The following is a 27998-nucleotide window of genomic DNA, read 5'->3' on the forward strand; positions in this document are numbered from 1 at the left end:
CCGTCCGTTCGCCCGTCTGTCACCAAGCTGTATCTCATGAACCGTGATAGCTAGACAGTGGAAATTTTTACAGATGATGTATTTCTGTTGCAGCTATAACATTAAATACTAAAACAACAGAATAAAATAAATATTTAAGCGGGCTCTCATACAACAACCGTGTTATTTTTTTGCCGTTTTTATAGATAATGGTTGTCTGGAAGAGATCGCTTTTTAGCGATAAGACCGCCTATTGTTACCTACTGTATTGTTTTTGTTATTTCTCTGTGTTTTCTTTTTCTGTTTTTTGTGGTGCCAATAAAGAGTATATTTATTATATTATTATAATGGTACATGGTGGATAAATGTATCAGTCAAGTAACCCACCTGAGCAATCAAACTTATGTATTATTCTTTGTAGGTATCGTCAGAAGACCTGAGCGAGTTGTTCTCCAACGAGACACTCGCCTCAGACTCGGTGCGGGATGAAAGAGAGATACCACCGGAAATTATTCCTAAATCAACTATTTCTGACGACAGTGAAGACAGTTCGGAGAATGATGTTTGATTAAGTACGAGGGGCGTTCAATAAATTCTCGATATTGATATCTTACAACCTTTTTGAGTATTTCTTTTGTTACTGGCCACTAAGAGTCATTCATAGACTTTAAAAAAAAAAGTAAAATTCAAACCGATATGTTCTTGTTTTTCTGCAATTGCCGAACAAACGTGAGCACCATGAGCGATTTAACAATGTTAATTAAATTAGAGCATCGAGCCGTAATAAAATTCTTGACCAATCAGGGTAAAAATCAAAAAACTATAAAAGAAGAAATGGATTGTGTTTACCGTGAGTCTGCTCCTTCTTTATCTACCATTCAAAAGTGGTCAAGTGAATTTAAACGTGGGAGAGAGAGTATTGAAGATGATCCTAGACCAGGCAGGCCTGTAGTAGCTACTTCACAAGAAAATATTATCAAAGTGGAAAAACTTATATTGGAAGACGGCCGAGTGAAGGTAAAATCAATAGCTCAAATAACCGGTCTTTCTGTTGGTACCATACATGATATTATCCATTACCATCTTAATATGTCAAAAGTAAGTGCGAGATGGGTTCCGCGAATGCTGACACCGGTTCAAAAAGATATGCGAGTAGCTTGTTGTTCCGATTTTATTGACCTGTGCGGTGAAAATCCTGATGAGGTGCTGCAAAAGATAGTTACTGGAGATGAAACCTGGGTTCATTATTATGACCCAGAAAGTAAACAGGAGTCCATGCAGTGGCACGTTAAGGGTACAGCTCATCCCAAGAAGTTCAAGGTCATCCCTTCAGCTGGCAAGGTCATGGCCACAATATTTTGGGATTGTGAAGGAATATTACTGATCGATTACAAACAAAAGAGTGTAAATATCACAGGACAGTACTACGCTAATATTCTACGTCAATTAAGGGGTGCAATCAAAGACAAGAGGCGAGGAAAATTAACCAAAGGTGTTCTGCTTCTGCATGACAACGCCCCTGTGCATACTGCTCATATTGCCAAGGCGGCTATTCTTGAATCTGGGTTTGAAACTATTACTCACCCACCGTATAGTCCGGACTTAGCCCCCAGTGACTTCTTTTTGTTCCCCAATCTTAAAAAGGATCTGCGTGGAAATCGATTTTCTGACGATGAAGCGTTGAAGGCGGCAGTGGAGGAGCATTTTGACACCAAAGATAAAAATTATTTTTATGAGGGATTAAAAAAAATTATAGATCGATCTTTTAAGTGTATCAACATAGGGGGGGAGTATATTGAAAAATAAAAATATTAAACTTATCGTATTTGTTTGTTTTCATTCACATACCGAGAATTTATTGAACGCCCCTCGTAGCTGTATTGCGTAAGCTGGAAAGATGGACACGAAAAAATCTGGTTATACATGATCTGGTGCTAATTTTGAAACAGCACTTTTTTTAATAATCGAGAGATGCATATCTACAAAATAATAATACAATCATATTAAAATGTATGAGTGTGTGTGAGTTTTTCGCTTTATATATTTCATTATACGAATATTTTTTGAACAACATTTTCTGTCAGTCAGTCAGTTTACTAGGTTTCTGCCACTCAAAGAGTCTAAACATAGATTTTTTGTCTTTTCATAAAAACTACTACTTTTTTATTGACTTCTGTGTGGAGCAGTTATTAGACCATTTCGATTTTGACTGATATTTGACAAATTATTGCCTCCGATGGAAAAACTACTTTCAGTGCTCGGAGTGAATCTAATATGTAACTTTTTGGTCAGATGATATTCTAAAAACATAAAACAGCATGTTAAAATGTAAATTAAATTATGGAATTGTAGTAGAAAGCGAATGATCATTGTCAAAATTAAATAACGTTGTTCAAATTTTTTTTCATATGATGAAATATATACCTAAAGCGAAAACTCACACACGCTCATACATTTTAATATATTTTTATTTTGGAGATATGCATCTCTGGTTATATAAAAAAAGTGCTGCTACAAAGTTAGCAGTTAATAGAAAAATATAGGCACCAGATCATGTACAACCAGATTTTTTATTTCCCCTATTTAGTTGACCTAAAGTAGTTATTTTTATTTGTTCTTTAACACAGCGTACGTAATGTTAGACTTAAATATTATATTCAACTTAATCTTAATTATTAATATTAACCAAACCACACTTTAACATAAGAATGCCACCACCCCGGCGTAGATCCAATGTAGCGGGTAGAATAACCCGTGATAATGCCCGGTTACGAATGACTACGAGTAGAATAAGGAACCAAGTAGTGCAATTCAAAATTGCACTCGGTAATACCCGACCGGTAATTCACAGTCTTGGTAGGTTGAATCACCGGTGTAATTACTGTAAAGCTCTTCATTTTGATCTAAAAAAAAAAGTGAAGTTCATTCGTGTTGTCATAATGGTAAACTCGTTCTTCAACCATATTCTCAGTCTTCACTTATTCGGCGATTATTATTAGACAATGATGCAGATTCAAAAAACTTTAGATCAAACATTCGATGTTATAACGCAGCTTTTGCCATGGTAGGTTCAAGTGCCAATATCGAGCAAAATTCCGCTGTAGGTCCATACTATTATAAAATTAATGGACAAGTATATCACAGAATAGGGACTCTACACCGTCCGTCAGGAATATCACCTTCGTATGCACAGATTTATTTGTTTGATACTGAAGAAGCGACTCAGATTAGGACAGGCCATACGGACAATCAGCAATGTTTACCATCAATCATGCAAAATATATCAGATCACCTTCTACAGCATAATCCATTCGCTCGAGCATTTCGTAGCGTCAAAACTGTTATGAATGAACTTCCAGTAGATCAACATAAAAGTATTAGAATGGTAATTTACACGGACAGATGTTCTGATAGGCGCAGATTTAATTTACCTGCAGCAAGCGATGTAGCTGCTGTTTTTAGAGCAGACGATGGCTGTCTAGTTGGCGAAAGAGATCTCATCATATATCCTATGGAAGGTGGCCTTCAAATGCTTGGGTGCTATAATTCAGCACTAGATCCAATGGCATACCCACTTCTTTTTCCATTTGGAGACGAAGGATGGCACCGAAATATGACTCATGACGAAGCTCACGCTACCGCCATACGCAATAAACTTACCCAACTTCAATATGCTTCATACCGTTTGGCAATTCGTGATGATTTTAGTACTTTGCATAGTTCACAAAAGCTTTTTCTTAGTTGGGTAGTGGATATGTACACACGAATTGAGGGCGAGCGATTAGCGTTTGTTCGTTCTCAGCAAGAACTTCTACGAGCTGAGCTACTGCTCCTCAATGTACATGACGCTCTCCATAATCGTGCTGAAAATCTTGGTCTTCGCGTGGGAAGACAAGTGATACTTCCAAAAAGTTTTCAAGGTAGCTATCGAAACTTACACTTCAATTACTTGAATGCAATGGCAATAGTCCGCCAATTTGGTAAACCAGATATATTTGTTACATTTACGTGTAATCCGAATTGGGATGAAATTAAATCTAACTTGCACGAGAATCAACAACCTAATTTTCGACCTGATTTAATCGCACGGGTTTTTCATTCTAAACTGCAATCTTTGATAGATGACATATGTAAGAAACGAGTTTTTGGAAGCGTTGCAGCTGTTATTTATACAATTGAATTTCAAAAGAGAGGTTTGCCACATGCACATATCCTTATCTCTCTTGAAAATGACGATAAGCTCTATGACGCGGACATTATTGATAAAGTGGTGTGCGCTGAAATACCATCAGTTGAAGATGATCCTCAACTGCATGATTTAGTGGCACGTCATATGATTCATGGTCCTTGTGGCAGTATTAATCCACAGTGCGTGTGTATGAAAGATGGATTTTGCACAAAAGGGTTTCCAAAAGAGTTTAGGACTCATACTCGAGACAATGTCAATGAATATCCCATTTATCAAAGACGAGATACTGATAACACAGTTGAAAAGAACGGAGTAACCGTTGACAATAGATTCGTTGTACCATATAATCCGTACCTTCTTCGTAAGTATCAAGCACATATAAATGTTGAGGTATGTACAACCGTTAAAAGCGTGAAATATATTTTCAAATATATATATAAAGGATTTGATTCAGCGTCAATCGTGTTCAAAGATGGAGATGTTCTTAACTATGATGAAATTACTGGGTATCTTACAGCTCGATGGATTGGTTCGGCCGTAGCCACATGGCGTATATTTGAATACGAAATGCATTTCCAGTCACATGCAGTGATTGCATTAGAATGCCATTTAGAGAATTTACAACGTGTTACTTTCCGAATTGGAGAAGAAGAACAAGCTTTAAATCAACGCGATTCGAAACTAATGGCTTGGTTCAAGTTAAATGAGCTTAATGAAGCTGCAAGACAGTATCGATACATCGACATACCATACCAATTTATTTGGCAAGCATCAACAAAATCATGGCAACCACGAAAAAAGGGCGCTGATAAAATTGTAACTAGGCTTAATGCTGTATCACCGAAGGATGTTGAACTTTATCACCTTCGTCTTCTTCTCCTCCATGTTACAGGAGCCAAAAACTTTGAAGACTTACGTACTATTAATAGTGTTTTATACGCAACGTATCAAGAAGCAGCCATTGCATTAGGGGTTACAACAAGCTCCGCTTATTACCACGAAACTCTTCAATAAGCAGTAAATTGCTTTACTGCACATCAAATAAGAGAGTTATTTGCAATACTCTTGGGTATTAACGTACCTTCAGAATCCGTCGAAGTCTGGAACTGCTTCAGAGAATATATGATTGAAGACTTTTTACATAGTGGTCTCGACGAGCAAGATGCTACAAATGCTGCGCTTTTGGAAATTGAAGAAATACTAATAACACATAACACGAACTGCAAAGAACTTGGTCTGCCTGAACCTACGCATAGTTTGTACCGGGAACTTCCAATGGTTAATAATGAAAATTCTCAAGCAGAATTCGAGGCCATGTACAATATGGCAACTAATGAACAACGAAATGTAATAAATAATATAATTACAGCCCTTGAGTGTTCAGAACATAAAAGTAACTTATTTTATCTTGATGCACCCGCAGGTTGTGGCAAAACATATGTGCAAAAAACTCTACTCGCAAAAGTAGCTAGCGTTGGTCGCATTTCTATTCCTGTTGCATTTACCGGAATTGCAGCAAGCTTAGTTAAAGGAGGTCGAACTCTTCACAATCAATTCAAATTACCGATACCAGTTCTTGAGTCATCTGTATCTGGGGTTAAACCTAATTCTTCTCACGGGAGATATCTTGACAGCGCCTACCTTATAATTATTGATGAGGCAAGCATGATACCTGCAGCCGCCTTAACAGTAATGGATCGCATGTTTCGGGATATCACAATGAATGAAGATAAACGACGACAACCATTTGCAGGAAAAGTTGTATTATTTTCTGGTGATTTTAGACAGACACTGCCGGTAGTACCCCACGCTGGACGAGCAGTAACCATCGAACACTGTATCAAAAACCATAATTTGTGGCGATTAATGACTTTTCTAAAGCTAGACAGAAATATGCGGGTAAATCAAGGGCAAGAGGAATTTGCAAATTATTTGCTTCAAGTTGGCAAGGATACATTACCAAAGGATGAATATGGACAGTCAATATTAGATATGCGACTTGTGGGTATTGGTTCACCGATTGACTTTATATACAATGACTTGGCCAACTATAATAATATACATGAAAAAGCTATTCTCACCCCTACTAACGAAATTTGTTCAAAAATTAATTTGAACGTCCTTGACCGCATCTGTAACGAAGAAGTAACATATAAGAGCGTAGATACGGTGATCTCAGATGATGTTAATTCTAATATAAACTTTCCGACTGAATTCCTCAACAGTATTGAAGTAAGTGGACTTCCGAGACATGAGCTTAAGTTGAAAAAAGGTGCCGTTATCATGCTAATGAGAAATTTGAATACTGCCAAAGGGTTGATCAATGGCACTCGACTTCAGTTAATAAAGGCATATACCAATTCATTAGATTGCCAGGTTTTAACTGGTGCAAGTTCAGGCGAAAGAGTTCGCCTCCCAAAAATTAAGCTTAGTCCTTCAGACACTGTCCTTCCATTCAAAATGCAAAGATTTCAGTTTCCAGTTACTCTTGCATTTGCAATGACTATAAACAAAAGCCAGGGTCAGTCCTTGAAAAAAGTGGCTGTTTATCTTCCAAAACCAGTTTTTTTCTCACGGTCAGCTTTATGTGGCTCTGAGTAGGGCACAAGCTTTTGAAGGTGTAAAAATATTTATAGAACAATGCAAAGATCAAAGAATAATCGGACAGCATCAAGGTTTTACCACTTCGAATATAGTCTATCATGAAATTTGTTGATTAAAGTCGAGTTGCCGCCAAAGTTAATCCAATAATAATTGTTTTTATAACAATCGAACAATTACGTCGAACAATTGCTTAAAAATATTGAATTGTCAACTTATGCAGGTTGGTCCGTTAGTCCTTATTTTGTAAGATATGTAATTTATCCTCAAGTTTTTTACTTACCATAGTAAAAATAAACAAAATTAAAACTTATAATCATCAATTATAAACATTATAAAAATAATGTATACTTGAATGGTCGCGGAGAGGAACGTATTCTTTTTAACTGAATAATTTTCAGGCTATTAGTTTAGATATGCTGTAATTTAAGTTGGATACATTTTTTCAAGTACTTACCATTGTAGGAGCATGGTGGTATTTCAGCCCTTTTAAAGTTCGACGAAAAATTAAAGCTATTATACGAGTCGCTTAACTTCAAACTCGGATAAATCCACGTAAATTATTAAAATTTGTTTTGAATATGAATAAGATTCAAATTCCGTTACAAATTAACGTGGATTTATCCGAGTTTATAGTTAAGCGACTCATAATTATTATGTTTGACGTAAGTAGGTATACTGTATCTGCGTCTCTGCGTCTGTCTGTGTATCGACGCTCCTAAACGGATGAATCGATTTAGTTATTTTTTGTTTAAAAGGCAATTAATCGAAATTTCTTGAACTATACCTAAGAACACTATTAAGTCATACATAGTTCAAGAAAATCGGTTCAGCCATTTAATATTATGTGAAGTTTAGTTTATTGTTAGAGTCTGGCTTATGAGAATAGATCCAAATATTGTCAATTATGCTACCACACTTTTGTCAAAATGTAGATGACCCTTGGTGTTCATGAACTATTCTTAAGTTCTACATTCATTAACCAGACTCCAACTGATAAGCGCTGCAGTAAATACATGTTTGTTGACAAATGCTGTAACTTTAGTTAGATTTTCTTTCATGTCCCTTAGGGCCTTGTGTAGTCAGGGATTGTTTAATGGTTACAACCATTGTGAAAATAAAAAATGAAAGCGTTGTTTTGTGATTGTTTAATGGTTACAACCATTGTGGAAATGAATTTTTTTTATTTTGGTTAACAATGTTAATGGTAACTTATTACATAATTATAATTCTTATGTACCTAATAATTTTGTTTTATTATTTATTTGACAAGTGAAAAATATATTTTTTTTCACATTAGGTAGAAAATAATAATAATAGAAGTCACATCCTGTTAACCTATTAGCATACCTACCCTTCAATAAAGGGCAGGTATACTACTCCTTTTTTCCATAGGACAAATGAGTAAATGGGTCAGTCGCTTTGAACGGTGAGTAAACTGAGTGTTTAATAATAATTGTTTAAGGGCCTGTTTCACAATGTCGAAGTAAACTCCTGAATAAGCTACTTGCCACTTATCTGACGAATAAAGTCATTTTTGGCGTTTCACAATATTCAAATAAGCTTAACTGGTAGATAAATACCTTTACAACTTAAGGTAGTTTTATCTGGCAGATAAGTTATTTGTTAATTAGCTATCAAATACTTTACTTGGACATTGTGAAACAGGCCGTTATTCTATTGCTGGATTTTTTCCCCGCTTACCGCTCCACTCCAGTGGACAGGCAACCTGACTTTTAGAACCATACTCTAGCGGCGTTTTGACGCCGCAACGGGTCTCTAGTTATACATATTATTCGGACTCATGTTGGAAGACAGAAAGGGTAGCGCCTGAATTCAATTTTCCTGGTACAAAAGTTTTTTGTTTTCTCAAGGTATTTTTCCTTACAGTCTCAAATACCATTAATAGGCCTAAGTGGTCTGATTCTAAATTGCTGATTACATTTTTAGTGGTAGGAAAAATGCCAGTTAAAATATTATCTATACATGTCTCTGTTCGCGACGCAAAATACTATTTAATTAACCGCGTCAATGAATGTGTAAGAGCTGAGAGAGGTGCGGGGAGCCGGGGTGCATCTATGCATTTCCGAACAAACCCGATTTTGGTTCCGAACTAGATTCCGCGCCAGCCGCACGTCTCTTGCGCAAATTTTTTTTGTTTGTGTACCTACTTTCCGTTTTTAAATTCAAAAATATAGTTTTTGTGCATATTTTCGGACTTTGACTCCCAGCCGTTACAGGTGGCACTAGTGGCAGTCACTCTAGTAGGCTCCATAAATATGTGGTTGAGATTACATGATTTGTAAAGATTCAACAATCTACAAGTTACTATTGAATTTTCCAAAATATTTACATTAAAGTCGCCGCATATAAGTAATTTCTTACTAGAAGGTGATATTTTAAGTAGGACAGATTCCATTATGCTTTCAAATATTTCAAAATTACTTAAAGGCGGCCTATACACACAGACAACAATAAATTGCTCCAATTCTACTGCACTTAGTTCTATAGTCCGTTCAACAGACATGGATACAATGTCCTTACGTTCCTTAAATTTTAACTGACTATTAAATATAATTAACGACCCACCATGTATGGAACTAAGTCTGGTGAACGAACTTCCCACCTGGTGGTTATTAAATTGAGGCATTAATTCATTATTAGTAAACCAAAACCTTTGACTTTGATTCCTCGATAAACTTTACGTACTACTTTCATAGCAGCCTTTTTAAAGTCCATTGTTACTTTAGACGGCCTCCAATCTTGAAAGATAGATTTAATAAGTCAAAAAGTGTTTCATAAGTTTTCTGTTTCTTATCTGTGAGTAAGCAATATATTAATGGATTTATAGATTTATGTTGTTCATTATAACCATGTAATGTGTATACTTGTTTAAATACTTTTGGACAGGACTTGAATGTCCCGTCGCACAATATGTGTTTGAAGTTTTTTACTAAGGGCCGCATATTTTTATTACAGAATATGAGAATACGTTTATCACCTTCTTCACTGTTGTAGTCAGCTAGAATAAATTTTTCTTCAAAGTTTTTAGGCACTACCACATCACTTGAAGTTGGAAATCGCATTTTAGGTACACCTAGAACTCTGTTGCGATTATAAAACAGTCGTTTTCTTATTTTCATATGGAGGAATGTTAGCCTTCAAATGTATTCCATCACATTCCAATTTATATACCATTTCATCGTACTGTTTTTGAATAGACTCAAAATTAGATCCTGTTGCGTCTTTTAGCTTATCGATTTCATTCAAAACTTTATTTTGTTCATTGTTTGGCGAACACTCAAAATGTAAATTGCATTTTACCACTTCATTTTTTTCATTCAATGTTATAACCATCGGCTATAATTGTTACAAAGCCAAAACGTGTTACCGTTTGTATATATTTTCTTTCTGTGATATTTGTGACCCCCATGTAGGGCGGCAACTCCTCCTTTTTTCGTTGATATGAATTCCAAATCTGTCAAATCCATTTTAAATAAATATTTGTATTACATTAATTAGCCAGAGTAACAATACATAAGTTGGGTCAAACAAGAAAATTATCTGTTGACATTTAATGAATGTCATGTACATGGAGACTGTATAAAGGAGCCAAATCTCTATGTATGAAAAGTGTCCATCAAAAAACAGTAATTAGGCGGTGCCACCATACACCGAAATACTACCAAAAACAACCAACGTAATTTGGTCGGGTTATTTGTTGCCTGATATGGTTCATGTTATACTCATGTCCCAGAGCCTAACTAGCGCCACCGGAGAGATTAGGAACTATTATTTAAAGCTTAATGCGGTCACTTTTACAACAATTCTGCCATAAGAGATTGCGATCCTTTCTATACCATCCATAGTCATGTACATCATAATTTTCTGATAGATGACGTCTTTCAAAACGATAACTAGCCAGATATACAAAAGAGATCAGGTTATTCAGTGACGTAGAATTATAAATCTTTTCGAAAACTAGTAACATAGAAGTGTAAAAAAGACTTATAGGAAACCAGTTACGTAGAGGTATAAAAAAGCCTTTTAGGAAACTGGTTTCCAAACTGCGGTTTCCTTAACGGCCGAAAGGAAAAAACCTAATGTCTTAAAATAGACCTTTTGCAGTTTTCCCACCGAACCATAATGACATTTAAGACCAACAATAAAATTGTTAACATGAGTGTCATGACAGATAGTCTTTAACGTCTTGTCAGTTAAATGCACATGGTGATTATTTTTAGACGAAATTATAATTATTTTTTTGTTCGGTTAATGAAAACAAAAAAAAATATATATTAAATATTCTTAATTTCTATTTAAAGTTAATTGTTTTAAAGTAAAGTATCATGCGTTAAAATATCTGCAACTAATATGTTAGCACCTATTAGTTGCAGATAAGTACCCACAACACAAGCTTTATTGAGCTTGCTGTGGGACTTAGTCAAATTATGTAATAGTGTCCTATACTTAATATTTATTTATTACTAGCTTTTGCCCGCGACTTCGTCTGCGTGGATTTAGTAAGTAATTTGGGTAGCTTATCTTTTATCCATTCTGCTTTTTATAGATTCCCCATACAAACTTCCATCCCCCTTTTCACCCCCTTAAAGGATGACTTCTGGGATAAAAATTACCGTATGTCCTTCCCCGGGTCTCAAACTATCTTTATACCAAATTTCAACTAAATCGGTTCAGCGGTTTGAGCGTGAAGAGGTAACAGACAGATAGATACACTTTCGCATTTATAATATTACTAGCTTTTGCCCACGACTTCGTCTGCGTGGACTTACTAACAGCAGCAGCTAAAGTTAGTATAGCGCCAGGAAAAATTCTCATAGGAATAATTCAATTTGAGCATATTATGCACACAAATTAGCCGGCACTTCATTAATTATCTCAATTCCACCCGCTTTTTACTTTCTTAAGGGATGATTTTCGGGATAAAAACTATCCTATGTCCTTCTCAGGGACTCAACCTATCTCTATGCCAAATTTCATCTAAATCGATTCAGCGGTTTAAGCGTGAAGAGGGAACACACAGACAGACAGACAGACAGACTTTCGCATTTATAATATTATTATCGATAGTCTTTGCCCGCGACTTCGTCTGCATGGAATTAGTAATTTGGGTAGATTATTTTTTAACCAATCAGATATTTATCTGTACTAAAGGTAGGACCTTAAGCCTTAGGAGGACGTTGACGTAAGTATATGAAAGGTATCCTGGTAGACACTCCCTATAAGGGGAGGGGAGAGGAGAGGTTGTTGTTAAGATAAGCTAAGTCCAGTCAAGGCGAGGCGAGGAGAGAGGAGAGAGGAGGAGAGGAGAGGGGAGGGGATGAGTAGAGAAGAGAATAGATTTTTGGGGTCAGAACTGCCCGATGTCCTTACAACTACCTCCATACCCAATTTCATCTAAATCGGTTCAGTGCTTATTGATTCCCCATACATATTTCCACCCCCCTTTTCACCCCCCTAAAGGGCGATTTCTGGAATAAACACTACCCTATGACCTTCCCCGGGACTCGAACTATCTCTATGTCAAATTTCAACTCAATCGGTTCTGCGGTTTAAGCGTGAAGAGGCAACACACAGACAGACAGACAGACTTTCGCATTTATAATATTAAATCACATTTAGAAACGGGTCTATCGCGAATTTATTTTGTTACCTTTATTTACCGACGTTTCGACACATGTTTCACTGGTCGTGGTCGCGGCTAACTGACGTCCCAGCAAAATGTCAAAACAGAGATTTGTGTGACTACCCCACGAAAAGTGCATTTAAAGTTTGAGGTAGACATCACATTTTCAAACCACCCACTACACATAAAAGTTAATTATTGTCAATAGTCCGACACACAACACTCACAACATCCGCGCACACATCCGAAGATAGATCCCTTGGCTTTAACTTCTGGGTCACTGGTCCCCAAGTTGCCGATAAGTTAAAACCATCTTCCCTATTAAAATTTCTGGGGCGCTTCTTGATTTCAATCGCTTCTCGCACAACTCGAGGATAATAATGGCGTTCAGTGGAGACAACTTTTGGTTTATGAAGCTCAATCCAGTGATTTGCTCCGCATGTAAGTAGATGTTCGGCGATCGCGGACTTGATTACTTGGCGATTTTTTACTGCCCCTATGTGTTCTTTCACTCTCTCTTGCACACTTCGTTTGGTTTGACCAATGTACACACTTCCGCAACTACATTCTATTTTGTAAACGCCCGGATTTTGGTACGGAATGACATCTTTTGGACTGCGTAAAAGATCTGCTACTTTGAATAATGGAGAATTTCTTAAGTACTGCTCCTACTTTGTCCGTTATCCCTTTCACATATGATAAGAACGCTGGTTGTCTGTTGACCTCTGGATGTCTTTCCGTTCTCTTCGGCTTGCGTTTCATCCCCTCTCGGTATCCATTCTTTTCCAGTACAGCTTGGACATGCGCTAGTTCATCGCCCAGGTGCTCAGGGTCACATAAGTCATGTGCCCTGTTCACCAAGGACGTGACCACGGATTGTAGGTGCCTTGGGTGATGATGAGAGGATGCCTGTAAGTATCTGTCGGTATGCGTAGGTTTTCTGTATACAGTGTGCCAAGGTGCCGTCCGATCTCACCATCAGTTTGACATCCAGAAAAGGTAAGGATCTGTCACATTCTATTTCATGTGTGAATTTCACTCTTAAGTGGATGGAGTTTAGATGCTCGGTGTAACTTTTGACGGTATCGTTATTCCCCTTAAAAATGCAGAAAATATCGTCCACGTACCTCTTCCACATTGCAATGACGTTAGGTCCCGACTCCAGTGCTAACTCCTCAAAATGCTCCATCCAGATGTTAGCGATTACTGGAGCAACCGGACTACCCATTGCTACTCCATCCACCTGGAGGAAATACTGGCCTTGATATATGAAATAGTTTTCCTCCACCACTACCCATTGCTACTCCATCCACCTGGAGGAAATACTGGCCTTGATATATGAAATAGTTTTCCTCCAAGCAGTGTTCCAGTAAAATGATATACTTTTCCGATATCCTACATTTCTGTAGTTTTTTTTTGATAATGTCCAGACATTCTGTTAATGGAACGTTGGTGAACAAAGATTCCACATCAAAACTCACCATAATCTCATCTGGTTCCAGTCTTATACCCTTGACAATATCAATGAAATGGCGAGAATCTTTTACATAGGACGAGGTCTTTCCAACTAGTCCCTGAAGCACGCTTGCTACATGTTTTGCGAGATCATAGGGTGGCGAATTGATCTGACTAACAATTGGTCGCAATGGCACATTAGACTTATGTACCTTCGGCAATCCATATAGCTTTAGCGGTTGGACTGATTTCGGTCTGTATAGCCGATTATATTTATCCTCTTTAAAAAGATCTTCGTGGTCTTTGATGAGGTTTCGTAGACGACGAGTTACTCTGGCAGTTGGATTATAATTAACTGACTTATAGACCTTCTTGTCTGCCAGCTGCGCTTTTATTTTGCCATCATACTCCGAACTATCCATAATGTAGTTACCTTTGTCAGCTTTTAAGACTAACAGGTTTTCATTATCACGAAGGGCCTTCAGTGCTTGACGCTCCTCTGTAGTAATGTTACTCGAGGGTAGTCTGACCTTCCGTAGCAACACCGAAATATCTTGGCGCACAGTTTCCGCGTCACTTGACGGTACTTTATTTCGTAATAATGCCTCCTCTACGCTACATATTACGTTCTCGTACGGAATTCTTTTTGGGGTTATAGCGAAATTCATGCCTTTAGACAAAACGCTCATTGTAGGTGGATCTAACACTTGTTTTGATAGATTAATAACCGTGTCCCTCGTCTCCGAAATCGTTTTTGAGGTACTTTGTTCCCTACCATGTCGGCGGTTTTGTCTTGAGATCAATCTTTCCAACTTTCGATCATGAGTCTCCTTACTTAACTCATATTTCCTAGCTGCTTGCAGATATGTTATACGGTCGCATACCTCAAAATCCACCTGTGACAAAAACGCATTGCAATCCTGATGTAAATTATATAAATCACTGTATCCAGAAATATTCTTTTTGATGGTTTTTTATCATTCTCCTAAGTAGTTTGACACTTGCGTTTCGAAGAATATCATCGGAATGTGCGATATCCCGACGAGGCGCTAAACGAACACACGTCGGTATTAAGTTTAAATCGCGGAACTTCACTAAAAAGTCCAATGATATCTCTAAAAATGCACGTCTTTTCCGAACTTTCTCCAGATGTTTTATTTTATTTGCACAATACTGCCCGTAGCGGTTTGCAATATAACATTTAAAACTTTCGCGGTTTGAACACATATTAAATCACATTTAGAAACGGGTCTGTCGCGAATTTATCTTGTTACCTTTATTTACCGACGTTTCGACACAGGTTTCACTGGTCGTGGTCGCGGCTAACTGACGTCCCAGCAAAATGTCAAAACAGAGATTTGTGTGACTACCCCACGAAAAGTGCATTTAAAGTTTGAGGTAGACATCACATTTTCAAACCACCCACTACACATAAAAGCGGAAGTGTGTACATTGGTCAAACCAAACGAAGTGTGCAAGAGAGAGTGAAAGAACACATAGCGGCAGTAAAAAATCGCCAAGTAATCAAGTCCGCGATCGCCGAACATCTACTTACATGCGGCGCAAATCACTGGATTGAGCTTCATAAACCAAAAGTTGTCTCCACTGATCGCCATTATTATCCTCGAGTTGTGCGAGAAGCGATTGAAATCAAGAAGCACCCCAGAAATTTTAATAAGGAAGATGGTTTTAACTTATCGGCAACTTGGGGACCAGTGATCCAGAAGTTAAAGCCAAGGGATCTATCTTCGGATGCGTGCGCGGATGTTGTGAGTGTTGTGTGTGCGGACTATTGACAATAATTAACTTTTCACATCACCTATTCGAAAAGGGAACTTTTCTTCCCTGCTAGGAGGGATCAAAGTGGCACTTTTCTATTCAAGGACATTATGTTGCCAGTATGAAATATTGACACAAAGACATATGAAATTAGTATGCATATAATCGATTACAATTTCTTTATAATCGATTACGTGCATACAATTTTAATAGCTTATATATAAGTTGGTCAAGCAAATCTTGTCAGTAGAAAACGACGGCAAATTCAAATTTTCTATGGAACTATAACCCTTCGCGCCTACATTTTTAAATTTGCCGCCTTTTTCTACTGGCAAGATTTGCTTGACCAACTAGTTGGTCAAACCCAATTGTCAGTAAATAAGAACAAAGAAAACTATACTCATCCTTTTCTTTTGGGTGCTAGTACTAGTGTAAGATAAAGATAGTATGATTCTATCTGTCTATGTTTGAAATTACAGTCCTTTGACAAACTATAATATATTTTGTAACATAATAAAATATCAAAATAATTATATAAAGCGCGCTCCAGACTACGCGGCGCGAAGCCGCGAACGCGAGTGTGGAGTCGATTTCGCTGATTAGCGAACTATACTCCACACTCGCGTTCGCGGCTTCGCGCCGCGATTCGCGCACGAGTGTGGAGGGCCCTTAATGTAAGCAAAGCTTTACTCGAGTGCTATAAATAAATAATTTAAAACAGCTTAGAACCTAACACTCATAATCGATTAAAATTTAATCGATTAACTGCATGAAAATTATTGAATCTCACTATTATTTTTAAAGGTAATAAAATACTACTAGGTATACATTTATATATAATAAACATGGCTATATTTAGTATGCTATAAATAAATAATTTTTAAAACAGCTAACTGACTATCGATTTTGAAAATCGATACTTTAATGATGGACAGTCCACGGACAGCATAACTATCGATTTGATGGACGTATATGTTATCTGTGGTGCCGCCATTGTAAAAAAAATATGGCGTTGTGAAAAAAAGGGCGGGAACTTCGTCGACATCAGACGGAATTTTTGAATTTAATTTTGTAAATTCTTTACTACAGCCCTTTTTTGATTCCCTATCCATTTTTCGAGTTTTATTAACTATCCGAGTTAAAGTGTTTGGGTGATGGGTAAAGATAGCGGCGGCAAGGCCGCCAAACGCAAATCAGGTGAAGCAGGTGAAGCGGTACAGTCTCCACCAACTAAAATGGCGGCAAATTTTATATCAAACAAAAGAGGTCTATTTAAGGACTATACCCACACATATATACAGAAGACAATAAACAAGAATATCCCATTTTACTGTCTATGTCGTCACCAAATACCAAAATTGATGTCATGCAGACCACAGGTATCCTAAAAACGTGTCTTGGCCTAAGCCATGTTAAACCTATTGGAAATTTCATGATGAAAGTCTTCTTCACTAACAAGAAAGATGCCAACAACTTTCTTTTAAATACCCAGATGCAGGAGTCACATAGCTGGCAAGCTAAAATTCCTTATAATCACCTAGAATGCTTAGGAATAGTTAAAGTGCCTATTGAAATTACTGAAGAAGAACTTTTGAAGGACCTGAAGTCAAGTGCTGAGATCATTGGAGTCAAGCGATTTACAAGAAAAAATGCTGTTGATGGCTCAACTTTGCCAACGCCTACTGTTCTCATTACATTTCTAGGCTCGCTACAACCTGATTATGTCACATATGATTACACCAGGTTCGACGTTAAAGAGTATGTGAAGCCAATTCGCCAGTGTTAAGTATGTTATAAGTTTGGCCATGGACGTGGTTCCTGTAGGAGCCCCCAGGTGTGCTCTATTTGCGGTGCTGGCCATCTATTCAAGGACTGTACTGATAAATCCAACTTAAAATGTGTCAACTGCAGCGGGGGCTCACATGGCCGTAAGTAATGTCTGCCCTGTCAAAGCTGCAAAAAATCAAGAGGTGAAGGATAGAATAAATGGAAAGATTACCTAGGCAACGGTATCGGCCAAGACTCCAGTTACTCCCGGTGTCCCTAACAGGCCACAGCCACAACCCAAGAAGCCCCTCCAGCGGCCTCATTCCAGAGCTCTGTTTACAGACTTAATTAATTCTGATGAGGTATTAAATGTTTTTACTAAAACATTAATGGAATTAATTCAGTCTAAACAACTGAATATTGATGCTCCTATATGTAGTAAGGTAATAAAAGAAACTCTAATTAATAATCTATCTACTCAATAATGTATACTAATACCAATATTGATAACCTTAATATCTTTCATTGGAATTCACGCAGCATCATCACTAAAATAGACCAATTAAAACACTTCATTTCTTGCAATAACATTGATATAATTTTATTAAATGAAACATCGTTGGAACCTTCCAAGTCTTTTAAGTTACCGGGTTTGTGCGCAGAGACTCTGATCGCCCTCATGGGCCTCCATGAGGGCGAGGGACAGTGGCTGTTAAAGATAAGTTTTCTTTCACTCTGATTAACACGCCTGCCAATTATCATTTTCAAAACCTATTATTGTCTATAATCATTGGCTCTACTATTATTGAGATTCTTTGTCTATATATACCTCCCCCTCCTAATGGTAGATTTAATTTAGAAATGTTACTCAATTCCTTTTCTAAAATTACAAGTAGGAACTACTTGCTCATAGGCGATTTTAATGCTCATAATTCAGCTTGGGGATGCCGTCGTAATAACAGTAGAGGCAATGTTATTAGTTCTTTTGTAGACAAATATAATCTAGTTTGTTTAAATGATTTCTCTGAAACCACTTTTGCCCCGTTTGGCCAGCTAGGTAACACTCTTGATTTAGTATTTGCATCGCCGGCGGTTAGTTCTAGCTGTTCGTTTTCTGTCCACGATGACCTTTTAAGTAGTAACCATTTCCCAATTCTGATTAATGTTATTTTTAATGATGTAGACCGCTCTTCTCCACAGCATTCGGATTTCGACTCTTGTACCGTTACTCCTTCTTCCGTATCAAATATAAACTTCAATAAAATCAACTGGGAAACATTTTCTAAACTTTGCACCGAAAAATTTGCGTCTTTTGTACTAGCACCTAATCCGTTGGATAGTTATAGTAACTTCATGCAATCTCTGACTGACATTTTGTTGACATTTCCAAAGAAATCTTATGCTTGCCATATTAAAAAACGAAAAGCTCTTATTTGGTGGAATGACTTGTGCTCTCGGGACGTCAATCAGTCAAAATATGCCTTATATTCTTATAAGAAGTATCCTACGTTGGAGAATTATTTGCTTTATAAACAATTTGATGCTAGAAAGAAAAGAATTATTTCCGAACAAAAACTATTGTGTTGGGTTAAACTTTGTTCTTCTTTTAATCGAATGACTCCTTTGCAACGTATTTGGGACCATATTAAAAGATTTAAGTTTGCCAAGTTAAACAATAACAATACAAGATCTAAATTTTTGGACAACCCATCTAATGCTCGTGATTTTTTACATAAAATTGCCTCTTCTAATTGCGTTGACCCTGATCGTAATACTTGAGATTTATTTTTTGCCTCTGAAGGCTCCGAAATATCTCGATGGATCGTGAACTCCTTTGAATATTATGAATTTGAAGCTTCTTTGGAAAACAAAAAGAACACGTCTCCTGGCCCTGATTTCATTCCATACTCAGTTATTAAAAATTTACCTATTAATGTAAAGAAAATTCTACTTAGTATTTACAATCAACTTTGGTTACATAAAGAAATCCCGCCTATCTGGAAAGTTCAATTTGTAGTTCCTATTTTAAAACCAAATAAGGATTCTAATAGTTTAGAATAGATGCTTATCGACCCATTTCTCTTACTTCATGTTTTGCTAAGTTATTTGAAACTATGTTAAAGAATCGGATTGAATGGTTTATTGAACATAATTCTTTGATTCCAGAATTTCAATTTGGCTTTCGTAAAGGCAAAAATACTATGTATAATTTGGGTTGCTTATTGGGTGATATCAATAACAACATGATGAACAATAAATTAACTTTAACAGTTTTTCTGGATGTAAAAGGGGCCTTTGATAACATTAATCACGAATATTTAATTAAAAGTTTACACAACCTCGGTGTTCCTGGATCTGTTCTGTATTGGATTTTCAATTTTTTAAACGATCGTAGTGTCTCACTTAAAATAAAAAACAATTTATATGGCCCTAAATCTACTTTCAAAGGAACTCCGCAAGGATCTGTTATTTTTCCCTTAGTGTTTATATTGAGCCTCGTCGACTTTATATGTAGATTGTGATGATATTTCAGCCGGTGAGACAGGCGCGGATCCAGCCCTCAAAAAAGGTTGTGGTCACAGCCACCCGAAAACCGAAAATCGGCCAAGTGCGACTCTAAGTTCGCTCATAAAGCAATTATGAGTCATGAATGACTTTTGAATTTGATTACCTATTTCCTTTTTCCTGCGCATCAGGACTTTGGCTTTGAATTAATTCAGAGCTGATTTCGTCCAATTAAATAGTCAGTTTTGATTAAATTCCAAATCAATTTCAATCAATCTTTTTTTTTGTTTCCTATACTAGCCACAGCTAGTAAACCAATAGGGCCATTCTTTGAGTAGAAATCTGGTTAGCAATATCAACCTCAGGTTTATGATAGTACGCCAAAAAGTTCTTTCCACTTTCGACAGCCATATTATGGTAACGATTGCGTTGATGATGCAGCAATAACCCTCCTTCACCTAATAAGTTGTTAAAGGCTTTCAATGGTTCTTTCACAAGTCGTCCAGGGTTCGATCTACCGAAATCGGAGGCATATGGTAGGTGGAGGGTAGTGACAAATAAGGCACAATATTTGCAATAAAGTCCCTGATCTTTATGTGAAAGCACAAGCCAGTGGAATTTTTCAAGATGTGATTTTTGGACATGTTTTCTGTACATTCTTCCGTGTTTTTGCAGAACTTGGTACGGAAAATCATAGTTTGGTGGAGGCACCCAATGTTTTTCTAGTAGTACAGCTTTAGTAGCATCAGGTAATTCATGCATGTTGTTTATAGCAGAAATATAATTTCCGATATCTGAAGCAAATTCAGAGTTCAATGACAAGTCATTAATCCTAGTTGATGGCAATGACGCTGATGAAGTTGTTGCCTGATCAGAAATATAACACATATCTAAATCGTCATTCACTTCAGCCGGAGGACTCCCAATTTCACTACCAATACTCAATGCCCCAGCCTCAACCTCAGCTCTAGGTTTAAAAAAAAAATATGTGTTAATCTTTCGCGTTGAAGCAGTATCATGACTCCGCTTACGTCCACTTGTACCACTACCCTTTTTCTCCACACTACCTCTACCCTCATCACCCTGTAAAACAATGCAACCAAAACTCAAAACAACATGCACAAGCAAGCTTTTCGAAAATATTAAAAATTGGCGTGAGGTGGGAGAGGTCTTATTTTTAAATGTATTTTATATTAGGTCCAATCTTGGTTAGCTGTAGGACTGTAACTTAAAAAAAAAATAGGTAGGCAATTTAATTACCAACGTAAACTAAATCTATTTCCTGTTCTATGAAGTTTCAACCTTTCGTTGTGTATAATTAGCATAAGCAATTATGTGTAGGTATGACGCATAGATAAATAAATAAGCATAGAGTACTCCATATACCAGTTTCCTTACTTAATATATAGTATGGTAAAGTTTGAAAATTACTAATAATACATACGTATTATGAATCATTTTTAAACTCCCTTGATCCTAATACTTAGTAAACGTAGTTACGCTTAGCTGACTTATTTCCCTATAGTATGAGGTATTCCATTACTACTCAATCGACCACTAAATATGTAGGTAAATTATTTTATATTTGACTAGGTACATAAAGAATCTACCCAATTAAAATTTTTAAATCTAAATGTTCATTCGAGATAGCATGATATGCCCCATAAATATATACCTATTGCACAGCTGCGTGAGTAGTTGTAGGATTTAATTTTCAAGATATTTACTTAGTCATTGACTAGAAGACGCCAAAAAACCCCCTCAAGAAAACAAATCACACACAACACGAAATATCATAAGTACAAATAATAAATCGATAAACAATGTAGGTATTGAATATTTTATTGGATAATTTGTAACTTTGTTTTATTATAAAAGTAATATACATAGAGTAGCTTACTTACACGTCGAGAAACAATCAGAGCGATAAATTGCTCTGATTGTTTAGGTAAACCCTGGCCGAAATTAACAAAAAACAAAGTTAAAATAAAGTTACAAATGATATATAGAGTAGGGCATTGCATTAGAGCGGTAAAATAGCAATAATTTCATTAAAATAACTTACCATTGTGTCGAAACAACAATCACACTATCACAGCTATTTTACCCTGACTGACATTAACAAAAAACTTTTAAAGAATGGCGGCTTGCCTCGGAACTTTTGGCATTTTGGCGGGAATCTACATGTGCATGCATACAACTCAATACACTCTTGCTTTTAAATTAGTAGATCTGTCTATTGTCTATGGTCTGCGCGAGTGCGCGCTTCCAACCAGTAGTCATCTCTTTTTTTCTAATACATATTCATGCGCCAAAAAGAAACAGATAATATGTTGTCAAAAATGTGACAAAAAGTATCACCATTTTTGTCTATGGCTCTTTGCTGCGTTCCGAATCACGCACGATTCATTGTTTTTATTTTTTATTTTATGAAGGCCTATCGATCTCAATATACCGTGAAAGTGTAAAAAAGGTTGTGGGCATGCCCATCTTGCCCACAACGGTGGATCCGCGCCTGCGGTGAGACTACAATGAATCAGTGTTTATTAACTGTATACAATTTACTTCATAATCAACTTAAACTGGAAGTTAATGTAGGAAAAAGTTCAGTTATGATTTTTAGTCATACTTGTCTTTTTCGTCCCAAAGTTTATTATAATAACACTCTGTTACCATATAGTACTTCTGAACGATACTTAGGTATAATATTAGACTGAATTATCTTGGACCCAGCACATAGAATATATTTGTAAAAAAGCTGAGCTTCATTTAAATATCTTGAAGTCATTAGTCGGAGTCACTTGGGGCTCTGACCCTAAGATATTAAAAACATTGTACATTTCTATGGTTCGTAGTCAATTTGATTATGGATCCATCTTCTATGCTAACGCATCTAGTTATTTGCTTAAAAGGCTGGATATCATTCAGAATAGAGCCTTACGTATTATCACTGGTGCCATGATGTCTTCCCCTATAAATTCTTTAGAAGTTGAGTCTGGTGTTCCACCACTATTTACAAGGAGAACTTATCTTATTGACAAATTTTGCCTTTCCTTAGTCAGTTCCGATAATGTTCTTGTGAGTCGGTATTTAGAGGATTTTACTGTTCCCAATTATAATTTAATATCAATGCCTTTTAGTAATACCTTAAGCGAATCGATTACATATTTAAATTTTGAGTTTCATGATACAGTATATTGGTACCATCTCTTGCCCTGTTATACTTACAACTACCATTGCTTAATGAGAGATATTCCGGTTACTATAATTAATTTTAAATCTAAGTATGAGTTTTATGAGTTTTTAAATGATAAGTCAGATTGTATTAAGATCTATACTGATGGGTCTAAAACCAATACTCGCACTAGCTTTGCTTTCTATGATTCTTCTATTAAATCAGGCAAAGTATTTTCCTGTAATAATCTTTTTTCAATTTATTCAGCCGAAATTCTAGCTATGATTTATGCCTTGATGTATAATGATTTTGCGTCACACAACTTTTTGATTTTATCTGATTCTATGAGTGCCCTTCAAGGTCTTTCATCAAAACAAATTGTAGCAAATGTTAATTATTTAATTTATGAATTGCGAAAGCTATTTGATGATCTATTTAATTGTAAAATCAATGTAGAGTTTTGTTGGGTTCCTGGTCATTCAGGTGTACTGGGCAATGAAATTGTTGATTCTCTTGCTAAACACACAGTGAATTCTGAAATTTGTAGTTTTAAAGTTTCTCGTTCGGATTTATTCAAACCTCTTAAAGATATCATGCTAAAGTGGTGGAATGCTTCTTTAATCAGTTCCAGAACTATCAAAGGGAAATGGCTGGCTGAGATTCAGCCTGACCCGTCAACTTCAGCCTGGTTCGAAAAAGGTAACGTGTACTCAGGCAGAGAGTTTATTAAAAGTTTGTGCAGGCTACGTCTTGGCCATTGCCATTTCCCAGCTCATCTTTATAGGTTAAAATTGTCAAGTAATTCTGTTTGTAAGTTCTGTCCCGCTGAAGATTGTAATCTAGACCATTTATTTTTTAATTGCCCCTATTTTAATTTACAGAGATTGTTGTTTATTTGTACTTATAGTGATATATTGAAAGACAAAAAATGTCCAGCATCCGTACAGGAACTATTAAGACATTTTGAATTGTATAAAGTAATATTTGATTTCGTTAAAAATACTTTCGGCCTCTTATAGGTGACACTTTTTTTTCCTTTTGTTTTGAGTTTTAGTAGTTTTTAAGTTGTTTGTGTATTTCTTTTCTAAGTAGTTAAGGATGTGTTTGTAGTTTGTACTGATGTATTGATGTTTGAGCTGATGGCCGTGTTGCCAATGCTCCAAATAAATGAACAAAAAAAAATGGCGTTAATGTATTGTCTGTTATCATTTGTTATAAGTTAGTTCTAATTCCAAAATAATAGAAAGAAAAATGTTACAGTATGTATGTGTAATGGTACAGTTATTGATAATTTGCTGCCTGTGAAATCGAAACAGAAGTATATAAAAGCTTATGAAAATTTTCTGAAATGGAAATCATCAAGAAACGTTAATCGTATCTCAGAATCTGTGCTTTTAGTATATTTTGAGGAATTATCGAAAAACATGCAACCTCCTACACTATGGAGTATTTACTCCATGTTAAACGCAACGATTAATACGAGACACAATATAAACATCAAAACTTACACAAAACTATTGACATTATTAAAAAGATTCTGTGACGGCCATCAACCGAAAAAGTCAAAAGTACTTAGTTGTAATAATATTGAAACGTTTCTAAATGAAGCCCCAGACTACAGTTTTTTGTTAATGAAAGTAAGTAAAATAACCCTATATAATGCTTAAATTACCTGGAGTTGGGCTATAATACTCTTCAGTTTGTTTAACATTTAACTTTTGTTACAGGTGGTTCTTATCTTTGGGCTCAACGGTGCTTGTCGCGGAAATGAACTATTAACTTTAACTGTTGACAATGTTCAAAAACACAATGAAGAACTCATATTGGTAGTTTTGCCTGACACTAAAACAAAAAGACAGCGATCATTTGTCATAAAAGGAGATAATAAGAAAATTGTTGAAAAATACCAAGCACTGAGGCCTTCTGACTACAGCAATAATCGCTTTTTTGTCCAATATCGCAATGGAAAATGTGTAAGACAGGTGATCGGAAAGAATAAATTAAGCTCAATTCCGGGAGATATAGCTAGATTTTTAAAATTAGACAATCCAGACATGTACACGGGTCATTGTTTTAGACGTACTTCTGCTACTATTCTAGCTGACTCCGGAGCAGATATAACTTTACTTAAGCGACATGGGGGCTGGAAATCCAGTTGTGTAGCAGAAGGCTAAATTGAAGAGTCCCTAGAAAACAAATCTAAGATAAGCAACCAACTTACAATAATATTAAAATAAGACCCGTTTCACCTTTGCCAGAATGCTCCAGACATAAAACCAAAAGCGGCTTCACCTTCACCAGGATGCTCCAAAAATATAAAAGCAAGACCCGTTTCACCTTTGCCAGCATGCTCACCTGATAAAAAACCAAGACCGGCTTCACCTTTACCTTGCTCATCCATAGAAAATACTCAAATAAACAGAACTAAAATATCTCTACCAAATAAAAATATACATTTAACCATAATTTAACCCTTCATTTTTAAAATATTCTTGCACTTTTAGTTATAAAATAAATGTACAACCTTTGTTTGTTATTGTTATTTTTATTTTCATTTGTGTCACTTTACTTCAAACTCGGGTAAATCCATTCGACCCTCTCAGCAAATAACTACCCTATTACCTTTTCTTTATACCAAAATCGCATAATCTGACAAATGGAGTTACCTGAGTTTAAGTTAAGTGACTCATTTATAGTAGGTATTTTATAAACAATATGATTGCGGTGACAATGTGATCTTAAAACAGTTTTGTGAATTTGACGTTTTAAGGTTATAAATTGTATGTAAGTGACATCTGTCACCGTCACCATACAGGGTCGGTACGGTTTGAATAATAGGTAGAGTTAGAACAAGAAAATTCTGCAACGATTTTGATAGCACACGCAGTGCAAGTGTTATTATACGCCATAATTTCATAGAAGTTGGACGTTAAAAATAACACTTGCACTGCGTGTGCTATCAAAATCGTTGCAGACTTATCTTGGTCTAACTCTAGTAGGTATAGGTACTACAAATTTTCTTGTTAAGTTTGATACTTTTAGAGTGTATTTAATTAGATTTTTGTTTCATTACTAAGATCTTTTATTTTCCTCATAGGTGATGTGAAAAGCAGATGTGTCACACGGTAGCAAAATTATTTCCACCTTGGGCGTTAACACTTGAATCCCTCACTACGCTCAGGATTCTATGTTAGAATCCCTCGCTACGCTCAGGATTCTATTATAGAATCCTTCGCTTCGTTTAGGATTCAATTGTACGCCCTCGCCGTAAATATGTAATTTTGCTCCCTTGTAACACAATCTACTATTTATGTGTAGTGGGTGGTTTGAAAAAGTGATGTCTACCTCAAACTTTAAATGCACTTTTCGTGGGGTAGTCACACAAATCTCTGTTTTGACATTTTGCTGGGACGTCAGTTAGCCGCGACTACGACCAGTGAAACCTGTGTCGAAACGTCGGTAAATAAAGGTAACAAAATAAATTCGCGATAGACCCGTTTCTAAATGTGATTTAATATGTGTTCAAACCGCGAAAGTTTTAAATGTTTATAATATTAGTATGGAAGTATGGATAGTATGGAGTATGGATTTATATAATATTATTTATTTATTTGTAGGAAGTGTTTGTACGAAAACGCCACCATGTCCGTCCGACTACAGGGCCAGAGCACGAAGCCTATTCCATTGCAGCGGGGAGTCACAAGGAGATGCAATCTCCCCAAAGCTGTTCACCGCTGCATTGGAGGATGCCTTCAAGGTTCTGGACTGGAAAGGACGAGGCATCAATGTAAATGGGGAGTACATCACTCACCTTCGGTTTGCCGATGATATCGTAGTCATGGCTGAGACCATGGAGGACCTCAGTGCGATGCTCGCTGATCTCAGCAGAGTATCTGAACGAGTTGGTCTGAAAATGAACATGGACAAGACGAAAATCATGTCTAACGTTCATGTTGTGCCAGCTCCCGTATTAATCGGAGGCTCTGCGCTCGAAGTTGTTGACGATTATGTATACCTACGACAAACAGTCAAGTTAGGTAGGTCCAACTTCGAGAAAGAGGTCACTCGTCGAATCTGACTCGGTTGGACAGCGTTCGGGAAGCTCCGCAGTATCTTTTCATCCAAATTGCCGCAGTGTCTTAAGTCAAAGTCTTTGACCAGTGTGTGTTGCCTGTGATGACATACGGATCTGAGACGTGGGAGCTAACGATAGGCAAAGGCAAAGGGCAATGGAGAGAGCTATGCTCGGGGTTTCTCTGCGTGATAGTCAGAAATGATGATATCCGCAGTAGAACTAGGGTCACCGACATATCTCGCAGAATTGCAAATCTTAAGTGGCAGTGGGCGGGGCACGTTGCTCGCAGAACTGATGGCCGGTGGGGCCGGAAGGTTCTTGAGTGGCGTCCGCGCACCGGAAGACGAACTGCCGGTAGGCCTCCAACGAGATGGAGCGACGACCTGGTGAAGGTCGCGGGAATTCGGTGGATGCGAGCGGCACAGGATCGGTCGGAGTGGCGAGCCTTGGGGGAGGCCTATGTCCTGCAGTGGACGTCTATCGGCTGACATGATGATGATGAGGGATCTGACGAGCAAAATTTTAAACAGAAGTATATTTTTAGAACGCTGTGGCCATATCTCCCGTCGCAAGTTTCGCGTGGCGCGCCATATATTTTGTTTCCTTTTAATGTCATGGCTTTAGGCCTCTTCTTACATGGCCCTTATTTATTGAAACTATAATTGTAAAACTGTTTATGGCAATCCTAACACAAAATAGTTCTTGCAATCATATGGTATTGTCGAAATACTGAATTAAGAAATAATAAACTACTCGTATACTACTGGTTTTGATGAAATACTCCTGTAACTCAAACAAAACAACAGGGATGATGACACATGCTGAA

General features: G+C 36.8%; 1 protein-coding gene and 1 long non-coding RNA gene across 2 annotated transcripts in view; both read right to left on the reverse strand.

Moving 5' to 3' along the window:
* Positions 1–27998, reverse strand: part of LOC134754504 (uncharacterized) — a 579708-nt gene that overhangs the window by 440708 nt on the left and 111002 nt on the right. The gene's annotated exons all lie outside the window — the stretch shown is intronic.
* The window catches only part of LOC134754351 (inactive ubiquitin carboxyl-terminal hydrolase MINDY-4B), a 209799-nt gene that overhangs the window by 118624 nt on the left and 63177 nt on the right, over positions 1–27998 (reverse strand). The gene's annotated exons all lie outside the window — the stretch shown is intronic.

Source organism: Cydia strobilella, chromosome Z (genome assembly GCF_947568885.1).
Source record: "Cydia strobilella chromosome Z, ilCydStro3.1, whole genome shotgun sequence".
NCBI classification, from domain to species: Eukaryota; Metazoa; Arthropoda; class Insecta; order Lepidoptera; family Tortricidae; genus Cydia; species Cydia strobilella.